At 46.7% G+C, this 11,637-nt stretch overlaps 1 non-coding gene across 1 annotated transcript; it reads left to right on the top strand.

Moving 5' to 3' along the window:
• Positions 1–3,551: 3,551 nt before the first annotated feature.
• Positions 3,552–3,623, top strand: trnaq-cug (transfer RNA glutamine (anticodon CUG)). The gene has a single exon. It is a non-coding gene; the product is annotated as a tRNA-Gln (tRNA).
• The last annotated feature ends 8,014 nt before the right edge of the window (positions 3,624–11,637 follow it).

Genomic DNA, 11,637 nt, shown 5'->3' on the forward strand with positions numbered 1-11,637 from the left:
CACTAAACGGTTGTCGCTGTAGGTTGCAGTGCAGTCATGCGTCAGGAGGGTGAAGAGCAGCAGACTGAGCACGCAGCCTTGGGGGGCCCCCGTGCTCAGCGTGATGCTGGCGGAGATTTTGTCGCCAACACGTACTACCTGTGGCCTCTGACAGAGGAAGTCCAGTAGCCAGTTGCAGAGGTACTGAGGCCCAGCGCGTCAAGTTTGCTGATGAGGCGTTGTGGCACAATGGTGTTGAAGGCAGAACTGAAGTCCACAAACAGCAACCTCACATACGAGTCCCTTCTCTCCAGGTGGGTGAGGGCCGAGTGGAGGGCAGAGCAGATGGCATCCTCAGGGGACCGTTTGGCTCGGTACGCAAACTGGAAGGAGTCAATGGTGGGGGGGAGAACGGATCGGATGTGCTCCATGACAAGCCGCTCAAAGCACTTCATGATGATGGGCGTAAGTGCCACGGGGCGATAGTCATTGAAGCAGGACGGAGCGGGTTTCTTCGGCACAGGTACGATGGTGGCAGCTTTGAAACACGACGGGACGATGGCCTGCTGCAGGGAAGTGTTAAAGATGTCTGTGAAGACATCCGTCAGTTCACCAGTCCTTCAGTCCTTCAGCGCTCGACCCGGGATGTTGTCAGGGCCCGCCGCCTTACGGATGTTGATAGCGGAAAGCGCCCTCCTCACGCTGTCGGCGGAGAGGCACAGGGGCAGCTCGTGTGAAGGGGGAGTGGCCTTCAGCGGCCAAGTGCTGTTCTGAGCGTCGAAGCGAGCAAAGAAGCGGTTGAGGTCATTGAGCAGACGGACGTCGCCTTCACAGCTCTGCGGCGCGGGCTTGTAATCCGTGATGGTCTGAATGCCCTGCCAAAGGCTCCGTGCGTCCCTGCTGTCCTTGAAGTGGGCGGTAATTTTGCACGAGAACGCCCTCTTTGCTTCTTTGATGCCCCGGGACAGGTCGGCCCTCGCAGTCCTCAAGCCAGCCTCATCCCCCGCTCTAAAGGCTTTGTCCCTGGCCCTCAGCAGCCTGAAGACAGCCCCTGTCAGCCATGGCTTCCGGTTAGCCCGAGCGACGATGGATTTTGAGAGAGTCACAACATCAATGCACTTCCTGATGTAGGAGGAAACAGAGTCAGTATACTCCTCAATGTCTGTCCGATCGTCGCAAGTGGCAGCCCTCCTAAACATGTCCCAGTCAGTAGAGCCAAAGCAGTCACGCAGTGCATCAGAGGCACCCTCAGGCCACACCCGTACCTGCTTGCGAACCGGCCTGGACGCTCTCACCATTTGTCTGTATGCGGGCAAAAGCATAACAGTGATATGGTCAGAAGGTCCAAGATGGGGGAGGGGGGCGGCTTTGAAAGCTCCTTTATGCGAAGAGTAGACCCGGTCCAGGAAGCTGTCGCCACGCGTAGGAAAATTAACATGCTGGTGAAGCCTCGGAAAAACAGACTTCAGGTTAGCATGCTTAAAATCCCCAGCGAAGATGGCCAAACCGTCAGGGTGCGCTGTCTCTTGTTCACTGACAGCCTGGTACAGTTCACTAAGAGCCGCGATCCTGTCGCCTTCGATGTTGGAAGGCGGGATGTAAACCGCGACTAGCAGAATCGCGGTAAATTCCCTTGGCAGGTAAAAAGGACGGCACTTAATGATCACGAACTCCGCCAGTGGTGAGCAGTGCTTGCATACCACTACAGAGTCTCGGCACCATTCGTCACGGATGTAGACGCATATTCCACCTCCACGAGATTTACCCCCTTTCACAATGGCCCGGTTCGCCCGATAGCACGCTAGCCGCTCCAGATGTACGGCAGAGTCCGGAATGTTGACAGTCAACCAAGTCTCAGTGAACACGAGCACACAGCAGTCCCGCAGTCATTGCTGTACGCACAGTGACGAATGGACTCTCCGCCTGGAGGTGCCCAGAAAATTACTTAATAGTCTCCCATGTGGTTCTTGCAAAAGAGTGAGCACCAAATGTGACAACAGCCATGCCTAACGAGCAAAAGGACAAGGTGTGTTCTTTCATCAAAAAAGATGTGGCCAAAGAGTCTGTCAGAAGGGACATTTAAAAACACATGCAAGAACACACACAGGTGAGAAACGTTTTTCCTGCTCAGTTTGTGGCCAAAGATTGTTAGGGTTGACAAATTACAGTGGAGCCTCGGTTTTCAAACGTCCCAGTTCTCGAACAAATCAGTATTTGAACAAAAAATTCGAGATTTTTTTGCTTCGGATGTCGGACGAAATTCGGTGGTTGAACCTCGCGAGATGAGCCGAGAGGACCCGCATGCCAACTGACTCCGTTCGTTATTACATTCTCGTTATTCTGAGGATTGCGTCAACTCTAATCACGCCTCCAAAGTAAGCAAGTGGGAGCAGTAAAGCCATCCTAAAACACAAAGACGCTCCTAAAGCAATGCGACAGTGAGCGCCCGGCGCGCTGCGGTTGCCAGATCGGACCAAATTAAGCTCCCTGCGCACTGAGGTCCACTTAAATTTTGGAAAGTCCATTAGGACTTCCATCCATCCATCCATCCATCTTCTTCCGCTTATCCGGGGTCGGGTCGCGGGGGCAGCAGCTTCAGGAGGGACTCCCAGACTTCCCTCTCCCCAGCCACTTCATCTAGCTCATCCCGGGGGATCCCAAGGCGTTCCCAGGCCAGCTGAGAGACATAGTCTCTCCAGCGCGTCCTGGGTCGTCCCCGGGGTCTCCTACCGGTGGGACATGCCCGGAACACCTCCCCAGGGAGGCGTCCAGGAGGCATCCTGATGAGATGCCCGAGCCACCTCATCTGGCTCCTCTCAACGTGGAGGAGCAGCGACTCTACTCCGAGTCTCTCCCGGATGACCGAACTTCTCACCCTATCTCTAAGGGAGAGCCCGGACATCCTGCGGAGAAAACTCATTTCGGCCGCTTGTATCCGGGATCTCGTTCTTTCGGTCACGACCCATAGCTCGTGACCATAGGTGAGGGTAGGAGCGTAAATCGACCGGTAAATTGAGAGCTTTGCCTTTTGGCTCAGCTCTCTCTTTACCACGACGGACCGGTACAAAGTCCGCATTACTGCCGACGCTGCACCGATCCGCCTGTCGATCTCGCGCTCCATCCTCCCCTCACTTTCTTTGTGGCGCTGTTGTGTGGCAGCCTTATGAGAGCCTATTGAGTTGCGCTCATGCCTTCTGTGTCTTTTGTATACCCGCTCTGTGGTATGGATTCTGATTGGGCCTGAATTTCCCCACCCCCGGGATCAATAAATGTTCAATCAACCAATCAATCAATCAATCAATCAATCAATCAATCAATCAATCATTTAGTCAATGTTGGCATGGTGTGATTGTGAGCACTCTGAATCTAGCAATCCAAGTTCAAGTCTTGGTGGAACTTCCAATTTGTAGTCATTTACATGAAACAATTGGAAATTCCAATTCAGTACTTTGTGGACAGCCCTATGAGTGTGTCAGCCCTGCCTCCACTACTTCTGTCAATTTCGTAAAATGGGGACCTTAGTTAGTGCATTGTGCTAAGAAAAATTATGCTCCTCCGTCTGTCACTGCCAGGGTTCTATGGTGTAATGGTGAGCACTCTGGACTCTGAATCCAGTGATCTGAGTTCAAGTCTCGGTGGGACCTCAAATAATTTGTCATTTAGCTGGGAAAAATTTGCGAAATGGTGATAGCTTGTGTGCTGCCCCATGAAATTGTATGCTTCCCTTCACCTGAGGGTTCCATGAGCGCTCTACACTCTGAATCCAGTGATCAAAGTTTTAGTCCCGGTTGGACCTCAAATCTTTGGTCATATACATATACGTCGTATGCAAAGGTTTGGGCGCCCCAATCAATTTCAACATTTTCTTTATAAATCCTTGGCTGTTCGCATCAGCAATTTCAGTTAAATACATCATATAGCAGACAGACACAGTGATATTTGAGAAGTGAAATGAAGTTTATTGGAGTTAACGATTTGTCAAGAAGAATGGTCCAATATTCCTTCAACCAAAATCCACACTCTCATTGGAAGCTTTCGGAAGTGTTTAGAGCAGTGGTTCCTTGTTGGAGGTACCGAATCCCACCAGTTTCAGATGCGCAATCACCGAACCCCTCGTTAGTGAAAAAATGTTATATATTTTTTTCAAATTCAAGACATAGATGTTTTTTACTGGCACACAAAATGAGCCATGCATGAACATCACCTTGTTCAAAGAATAAAACCAACATAATGCATGAATTCACGTCAAATGACATACCAGCAAATCAGTGTGACTTCTGCTGTTGCCTTTACGAGATCAGTTCAGATATGCGTTATCACAAATTGATAAATCAGGTGTGTTCGGACCTCCCCAGTAGAGGCTCTGCTGAACCTCTGAGACCGACTCACCGAACCCCTAGTTTGACCGATTAAAGGTTCAGGACCCCTGGTTTATAGGCTGTTATTTCTGCAAAAGGAGGATCTACTAAATATTGATGTCATTTTTCTCTTGGGGTGCCCAAATGTATGCACCTGCCTACTTTTGTTGAAATAATGATTCCACACTGTCTGCAAATCCTATAAACTTCATTTCACTCAAATATCACTGTTTACCACCGCCGCCATCCACCGTGCTTGGATTCGGGCCATCTGATTGGTTCCTTTCGGTTCGTTTCTTGGTTCGGTTCAAATCCGGGTTATGGCATAATCAAATTACCTTGTTGAATTTGTCTGCTGGTCACTTTTGCTAAACAGCCTTCCTTTGGACAATGACAGTTTTCCACACAAGTTTACAGTCAATACAGTGTTGTGGCGAGTGGCGCAATGGGTAACACATGATGGCAGATTTAAGTGATGTTTTATGTATGATGAGAAACAAAATAGCAGACGGAAGAGACCCAAGGTCAATTAACTCAAGCCGTTTCATTGCAATTGATAGCCCATATGACATGCACCTCAGATTAAATGGGGCTAGTTCAGGGGTCGTCAACCCACGGCTCCAGAGCCTCATGCAGCTCTTTAGCACAATCCTAGCTGCTCCCTGTAGCTCTTGCAAAAATGCGTGAAAATGGAAAAAGCTGTTTTTTTTATATATATGTTTTTAGATGGTAATCATGACACAAACATTCTTATTCTGTAGAAAATGTATGTAGTTGTGAATATATTAAAAATACTGAATTTTAGAATGGCGCAAAATTGCGTCATAGCAAGCGACACAGCACAGGCAAGTTGTAAACAAACAGGTGTTTGAGTGACGGGCCATGGATTCTAAAGGCAAAAAGAGAAAGATTGCTGATAAGAACAGAGGATTTAAGAAAGAATGGACTCAACTATTTGCTTTCATTACCAATGCTGAAGGATTGCCTGAATGTTGGATTTGCAATGAGAAGTTGTCAAATATAACAAAAAGAGCAATTTGGAGTGACATTTTCAGCTAAAGCATGCTAAATTTGCTGCCGATCACCCAGTTGGAACTGAGAGGAAAGGTGCAATTTGAGGAACGAAAAAACAGTTTCAAGAAATAGATTGCATCTCCAAACTCTACGACTGCTGCAAGTTTTGTTGCAGCCTGGGAGATAATAAAGCGCGGAAAACCATTCACCGATGGCCGATGAAGGACTCATTCGTTAAAATATCAGTGCCTATTTTCGGACTTCAAAAACAAAACCAAGATCATTCCAAAAATTAAAGACCTGCCTCTCTCAGCAAAATCAGTGAACGAAATGGTAATTCGAATGGCAAACAATATTACCAATCAGCAAATCATGGATTCTGGATTATCGATATGGCTTTCTTCCACCGGGAACGGTCCATGGCCATCTCGTGGTTGATGCCGAGTGCCTTCATGTCGGCTGCCACGGTCGTCTGCCAGGTCTTTTTAGGTCGGCCACTGGGTCTTGTTCCCTCTACGTTATACGACATAACTTTCTTCACCCAGTCGTTCTCGTCCTTCCTCACTACATGTCTACCGCCGCCTCGTGGAAGCCAGGCCTAAAAAAAGATAGGAATGCCTGAGGGAGTTTCACCAAGATGAATTAGGAAAAACTTTATGAAATAAAGTTGATATTAAAATATAGGTGGACGTAATGTCTGGAAGCTTGTGTTTAACAGAAGGCTGTTTGGCAACAGTGAACAACGGACACATTCAGCAAGGTAATCTAATTACGCCATGACCCAGATTCGTTCCGGGGATGCTGTTTTAGGGTCTTTTCCTTAGGATCTTCAGCCAGGACACCCAGGCTGTCAGGGTTTTCCAGATTATCTTGATCGTATGATTATGTTGGCAGACCATGAAAGAATGTTGATGTTAAAATGTTGGTGGAATTATCTAACTGCGCAGATCCGATAATCCCAAAGATTTTGGGTGAGACAAAATTGAAAAAACGTTTTTCTTTGTTGACAGTGTCACTTCTTTTGTGGCTTACCTCTTCTGGGTTTCACATCTAAAGTATCGTATTATATTACCTTGCGGCTTATACCACACCGTACATACGATACCATGTCGCCCATACAACTCATGCATGAGATGTGGTGGCTGAGATATTCAGGCGATGTGTTGCTACCCCATTGTTCTCTCCACTCATCATTTCATATCACATCCTCGCCAGATTTTCATTATCTTCACATCCAAAGTATCTTGGCACAACGTACATAATGTGATGTGTCAACACAAGTTGTCCACGACGAGGTGGCCGAGAGTTCAAGGCGATGGATTGATAATCCGCTGTGCTCTGCACACATGGATTCCCATCCTCGTCGAAGGGTGGTTTTAAATCTGTAATCTGTCTTGTATTTGACTCAACATAGTAATGTTCGTACACTTTGGCGGCTCGGTGGTACACTGGTTAGCACGTCCGCTTCACAGTTTGGAAAGTGCAGGTTTGATTCCACCAACGGCTGTTGCATGTTGTTGATGATGTCTGTTCATGGGTCAGGAAAACTAAGATGTGGAGTAACGGTTGGTTCTTTATTGGCAAGATCTTGGGTTGTTTAATGGCGGTCAATGCAAATGGCACTTCAGCAGATGTAACAACACCCCCCATCTCCAGGTCAGAAGGTTTTATACTGTCCGGAAAAGGTGGGAAAGCTTCACCTGACCATTTGATATCTACGTGTATTGGAGAGTCACTGCCCTGTGTGTGTGTGTGTTTGTTCCATCAGCACAGGGCGTGTGATGCGTCAGTGCAGTAGTGTTGGAGTCGTAGTGCCTGTAGTTTGTGCATGCTGCATGCTGCCTCTGCTTGCCACTTTTCTGCTTTCAGCTACCGCCACCGGCTAGCCCTCTGTTTCCGGGAGTGAAAAGAGGAGCGGAGTGTATAAGCCTCCTCAACCGGTACACAGCCTCTCCATTGCCAAGACTTGCACACGCCTCCTCGTGGCCACACACGGCAACTGGCACCTTGTGGTCCCAGGCTAAGTTGTGCAGGATCTCGGAGCAGCAGTGGGCCCCAGAGATGTGGCATGTAGGCCCACCGGTGTGTGGACACGCCCTACTGCCCATCAACCACTGTGGGTAAACAGCTCCAGCTATAGCTAAATAGTGAAGACCTCAACGGTGGACCAGGCGGAGGATGATGGCTGACCTAAGGGGTGGCGTCACAACAGCTGGGAAGGCGGATGAAGGCTGCAGCAGAAGAGGGTCACCAGTCGTCTTGGTCTCCTTGCCACTGGACCCCGATCTGTCAAGGACAGTGTGGTGACTGTCGGTGCACCAGTCTCCTCACTCTAAACAAAGTCACGCACAGGCGTCTTTTTCAGGGAATCCACCTTACATCCCGGATTAAAGTCCTGTGGCGACCAGTAAGTGGCAACGGGGTCAGGATTGTGAAGTCTGGAAGCCCCTAGTCACAAGCTGGCACATCAGGCGGTGGATGTTAGATGATCGTTGGGCTCTTGGACCGAGGCAGAAAGAGCTCTTTGGTAGCTGCATACACGACTGAGCAGCCCTTTTTAGGATCCACTCTGCTCACCCCTGAGGGGGAAGGGGCTAGAAAAGGTGCCCTAAACATAGCCTCACGACTGGATTACCGCGTTCAGAGCGATCACCAATATGCGGTTGAAAACACAGAAACATGAATTTTAGAGCATGTGTAACACCTATATCGCTTTGGACAGTGCTTACAGTAATTTAGATCATGGACCAATTCTAAGTTCGGCTTTATTTGCAGTGGTGATAGAGTGAGCAGAATAAATGACCACAGACCAAAGTTTGAATTGAACTGCCGGCTTATTTTAGAAGAGAAAAATAGTTGACATACAATTTACAACAATAGACATACAATTCACATTTAAACTCAACGTTAGTTGAAGAAAATAAGTTTCCTTTCAGTAAACTTTTCAGTTTAAATGATTTCAATTAAAACCCGGGTTGTTTTATTAATTCTAAGGTTCAATCGGTTTAGTTACCTCACTTTGTGTTGTTTGAATAATATTCAATACAAGTAAGTAATTCGAAACAATAATAAATCTAATTTGAGTTAAGTAAAGCCACTTTTAAATTCCCTCGACTTCACTGGTTTTGTTCACACCAATCAATATTTCAATAACACCATTTCAGCATCATCGTACATATAGTTCACAAAAAAATTAAAGTGACAAAATGTACAAAACTCAAAACAATTCAGCAAAAGACTGAACGACTTTCGTTATCCAAATGTCTCTATATCCCTTCAGTTTGTTTCTCTTGCTTTGTTCCTGAAGAGTCAATCAATCCTTTCCGAAATCCACCTCGGTGTAGCAGTGGGGAAAAAAATATGGATAGATCCTACCAGGTTCGATGAACCTCGTCCAGCAAGTGCTCTCCGCTCCTGCGTGAGAAAAAATTCAAAGGCCTCTTTGGTGGCTCGCCATCTTGCGACTCGCACAAGAAATCTGCTTCGTTATTAGTTCAGAGGTTTCCGAACCAACTCTCGTGAATCCAGTCCTGTTCCGCACTTAGTGCATCACCAAGGTGAAAAAAAAGTTTGGAAACAGAAAAATAGGTCCATCAAATACAAAAAACGTCATACAATACTGTGTCACGTTCCCTCTCTCTCTTTAGTTTAACGGACTTACTCCCGTATCACCTTCGTCATCCTCTCTCCAAAAAAAACAAAAACGGCGGGAAAAGGAAAAAAGTAGAGTTCGCATTTCTGGTCACATGGGTTTTTTCCTACGTCATCATGTCCCTTCAAAATAAAAGTGAATGTTCACACTTTTGTCATTTTATCAACTACAAAACGTTAATAAAATAATAAATTTGTATTGTTTTAATATTTTACATGCTTTTAATCTGTGTTGGTCTGTTTAGAAGATATTTACAATGTACTTTCTTTTGACTGTTTTTATAGCTCTTATTTTACAAGGCTATGTTTAACAGGCTCTTATTTTACAAGGCTATGTTAACCTGGGTTACACCCACCCTGCCTAAATCTATGCAAGTCCCTTTGCATAACGCATAGTTCAGAGTACTTTGATCTCATGGTTCTCCTCATGGTTCTCGATGTAATTTGTTACAGATTCGCTTAAGCTCTGGAACAACGATTGAACTAGGCTCACAAGAGGGGTTCCTAACTGAGGGTAGGTTAACCTTTTGGGTTTCGTTTTCTCTCGAGAAGATCTTCTGACAACTTGGTCAGATTCTGGGACAATTTCTTCATTTTTTTTTTTTTTTTTTTTTTTTCGGTATGGCGCCGTAAGTGGCTGCCTCCCAGCAGTGTTCTCTCTTTTCCTCTTTATTTCTTTCTTTCTCCTTTTTCTTTCTGTCTTTTTGTCCATTCGGCGATGCTGGTGCCTTCTACCGCACCTCGGTATCTCTTCGGATCGGATATTTTGTTTTTTTGTTTTTTTTCTTCCTGGGACCGGGATCATCGGTCGAGACCGGCGTAACTCTACGGCGGCTTCCTGCTTATCCGGGCAGTGATGACCGGGTCCCTCGCCTTGGCCTTGCAGCCGCAACCCATGTGGGGAGTCCGCTCCCTCGTGCTCGTCGGAACCAACGACTTTCGCCATGCTAGCCCCGTGGTGACCATCTGCACGTGCACCCGACTGGGTGCCCAGGACGCTGCTCACACGTTTGCCTGCTTTGTGATGTTTTTCACCGATTCACGACCATGGTCCATTGGGCGCCGTTGAACTGGACTGCCCCTACACCTGTCTATGGACCCCGTGGAGGCTATTTAGTGTGTTTTGGGGTGTTCTCCTGTATTGAGGGGTGCTGGTTGGCCACAGTTACTTTTTTCCTTTGTCTTTTATCTTTGTTTTGCTTTGATGGCTTTTATCTTGAGCACTTTCTGGCTTTCTCTGTGGCGCCGTTGTGTGGCAGCCTTATGAGAGCCTGTTGAGTTGCGCTCATGCCATTTGTGCGTCTTTTGTATACCCACTCTGTGGTATGAATACTGCTGGGGCCTGAATTTCCCCACCCCTGGGGATCAATAAATATTCAATCAATCAATCAATCAATCAATCAATCTGTCACAGTTTCAGTGTCATTTACTTGAGGTCTTCTTGTCTCCTCATGGTCAGTCTGGTTTAGATCCGGGGGATTTCCCTTTTCACTCAAGTGAGTACTTGATTCTCCTTCCCTTCCAGGTGATCTTTCCAGTTCCGGCAATATTTCAGTTTCAATGGAATCCTTTGGAGCATTATCAGACAACATCAAAAGCTCTGGAATTACATCATCATCTGGTTCATTCTGTTCATCAGTAAGATTGGAATGTGGTCTGGGAAGAACTACTTTATATTCCTCAAGTGACCTCGAGATCTCCCGTGGAGGACCCGAAGAGTAGTATAAAGGGTAGTTATCCTCTTCCTCAGAGTTGTAGTCAGGTTCAGGTTCTTCAGAGTCTGGTATTGGATGTTGTCGTGTGATTGGTCGACGGGGCTTCTCTGGGACGGCAGGAGAATTTGCAGGGACAGATGGCAGAAATCCGCATGGCAACAAAAGGTCTCTGTGCAGGGTCCTAGTAGGACCATTTTGATGTTCTGGTCTTACTATATACACAGGTAAGTTGTCCTTTTGACTCACAACCACGTGGACCGTGGACTCCCATCTATCAGCCAACTTGTGTTTCCCCCTTATTCGGACATTCCTCACAAGCACACGATCACCAACAGTTAAGGCAGATTCAGTTACATGTTTGTCATATCTGCTTTTGTTTCGTTCAGCAACTTTAGCAGCATTTGTGATAGCCAGTTGGTAACTCTCTTGGAGGTGAGATTTGAGAGCTTTGACATACTGTGAATGAGATTGTCCCCGACGTTGGTTCCGAGGAAGATTGAAGGCAAGGTCTATTGGCAGTCGAGGTTGTCTTCCAAACATTAATTCGTACGGTGTAAACCCTGTGCTATCGTGTCTGGTACAGTTATGCGCATGCATGAGTGGTTTTACAAAGTCATGCCAATGCCTCTTGTCTTCATCTTTGAGTGTACCTAACATGTTCAGTAAGGTACGATTGAATCGTTCTACAGGGTTTCCCCTGGGATGATAGGGTGAAGTCCTAACTTTTTGTATTCCAGCCAAGTTACACAGTTCTTTGATAGTTTTTGATTCAAAGTCCGCTCCTTGGTCACTATGCAACTTCTCAGGAAAACCATAGTGGATGAAGAAGTTTTCCCACAGGGCCTTCGCTACAGTTCGAGCTTTTTGGTTAGGCGTTGGAGTTGCAACAGCGTACTTTGTAAAGAAGTCTGTGATTACAA

The sequence above is a fragment of the Syngnathus typhle genome, unplaced genomic scaffold, assembly GCF_033458585.1.
Source record: "Syngnathus typhle isolate RoL2023-S1 ecotype Sweden unplaced genomic scaffold, RoL_Styp_1.0 HiC_scaffold_28, whole genome shotgun sequence".
In the NCBI taxonomy this organism is placed as follows: domain Eukaryota; kingdom Metazoa; phylum Chordata; class Actinopteri; order Syngnathiformes; family Syngnathidae; genus Syngnathus; species Syngnathus typhle.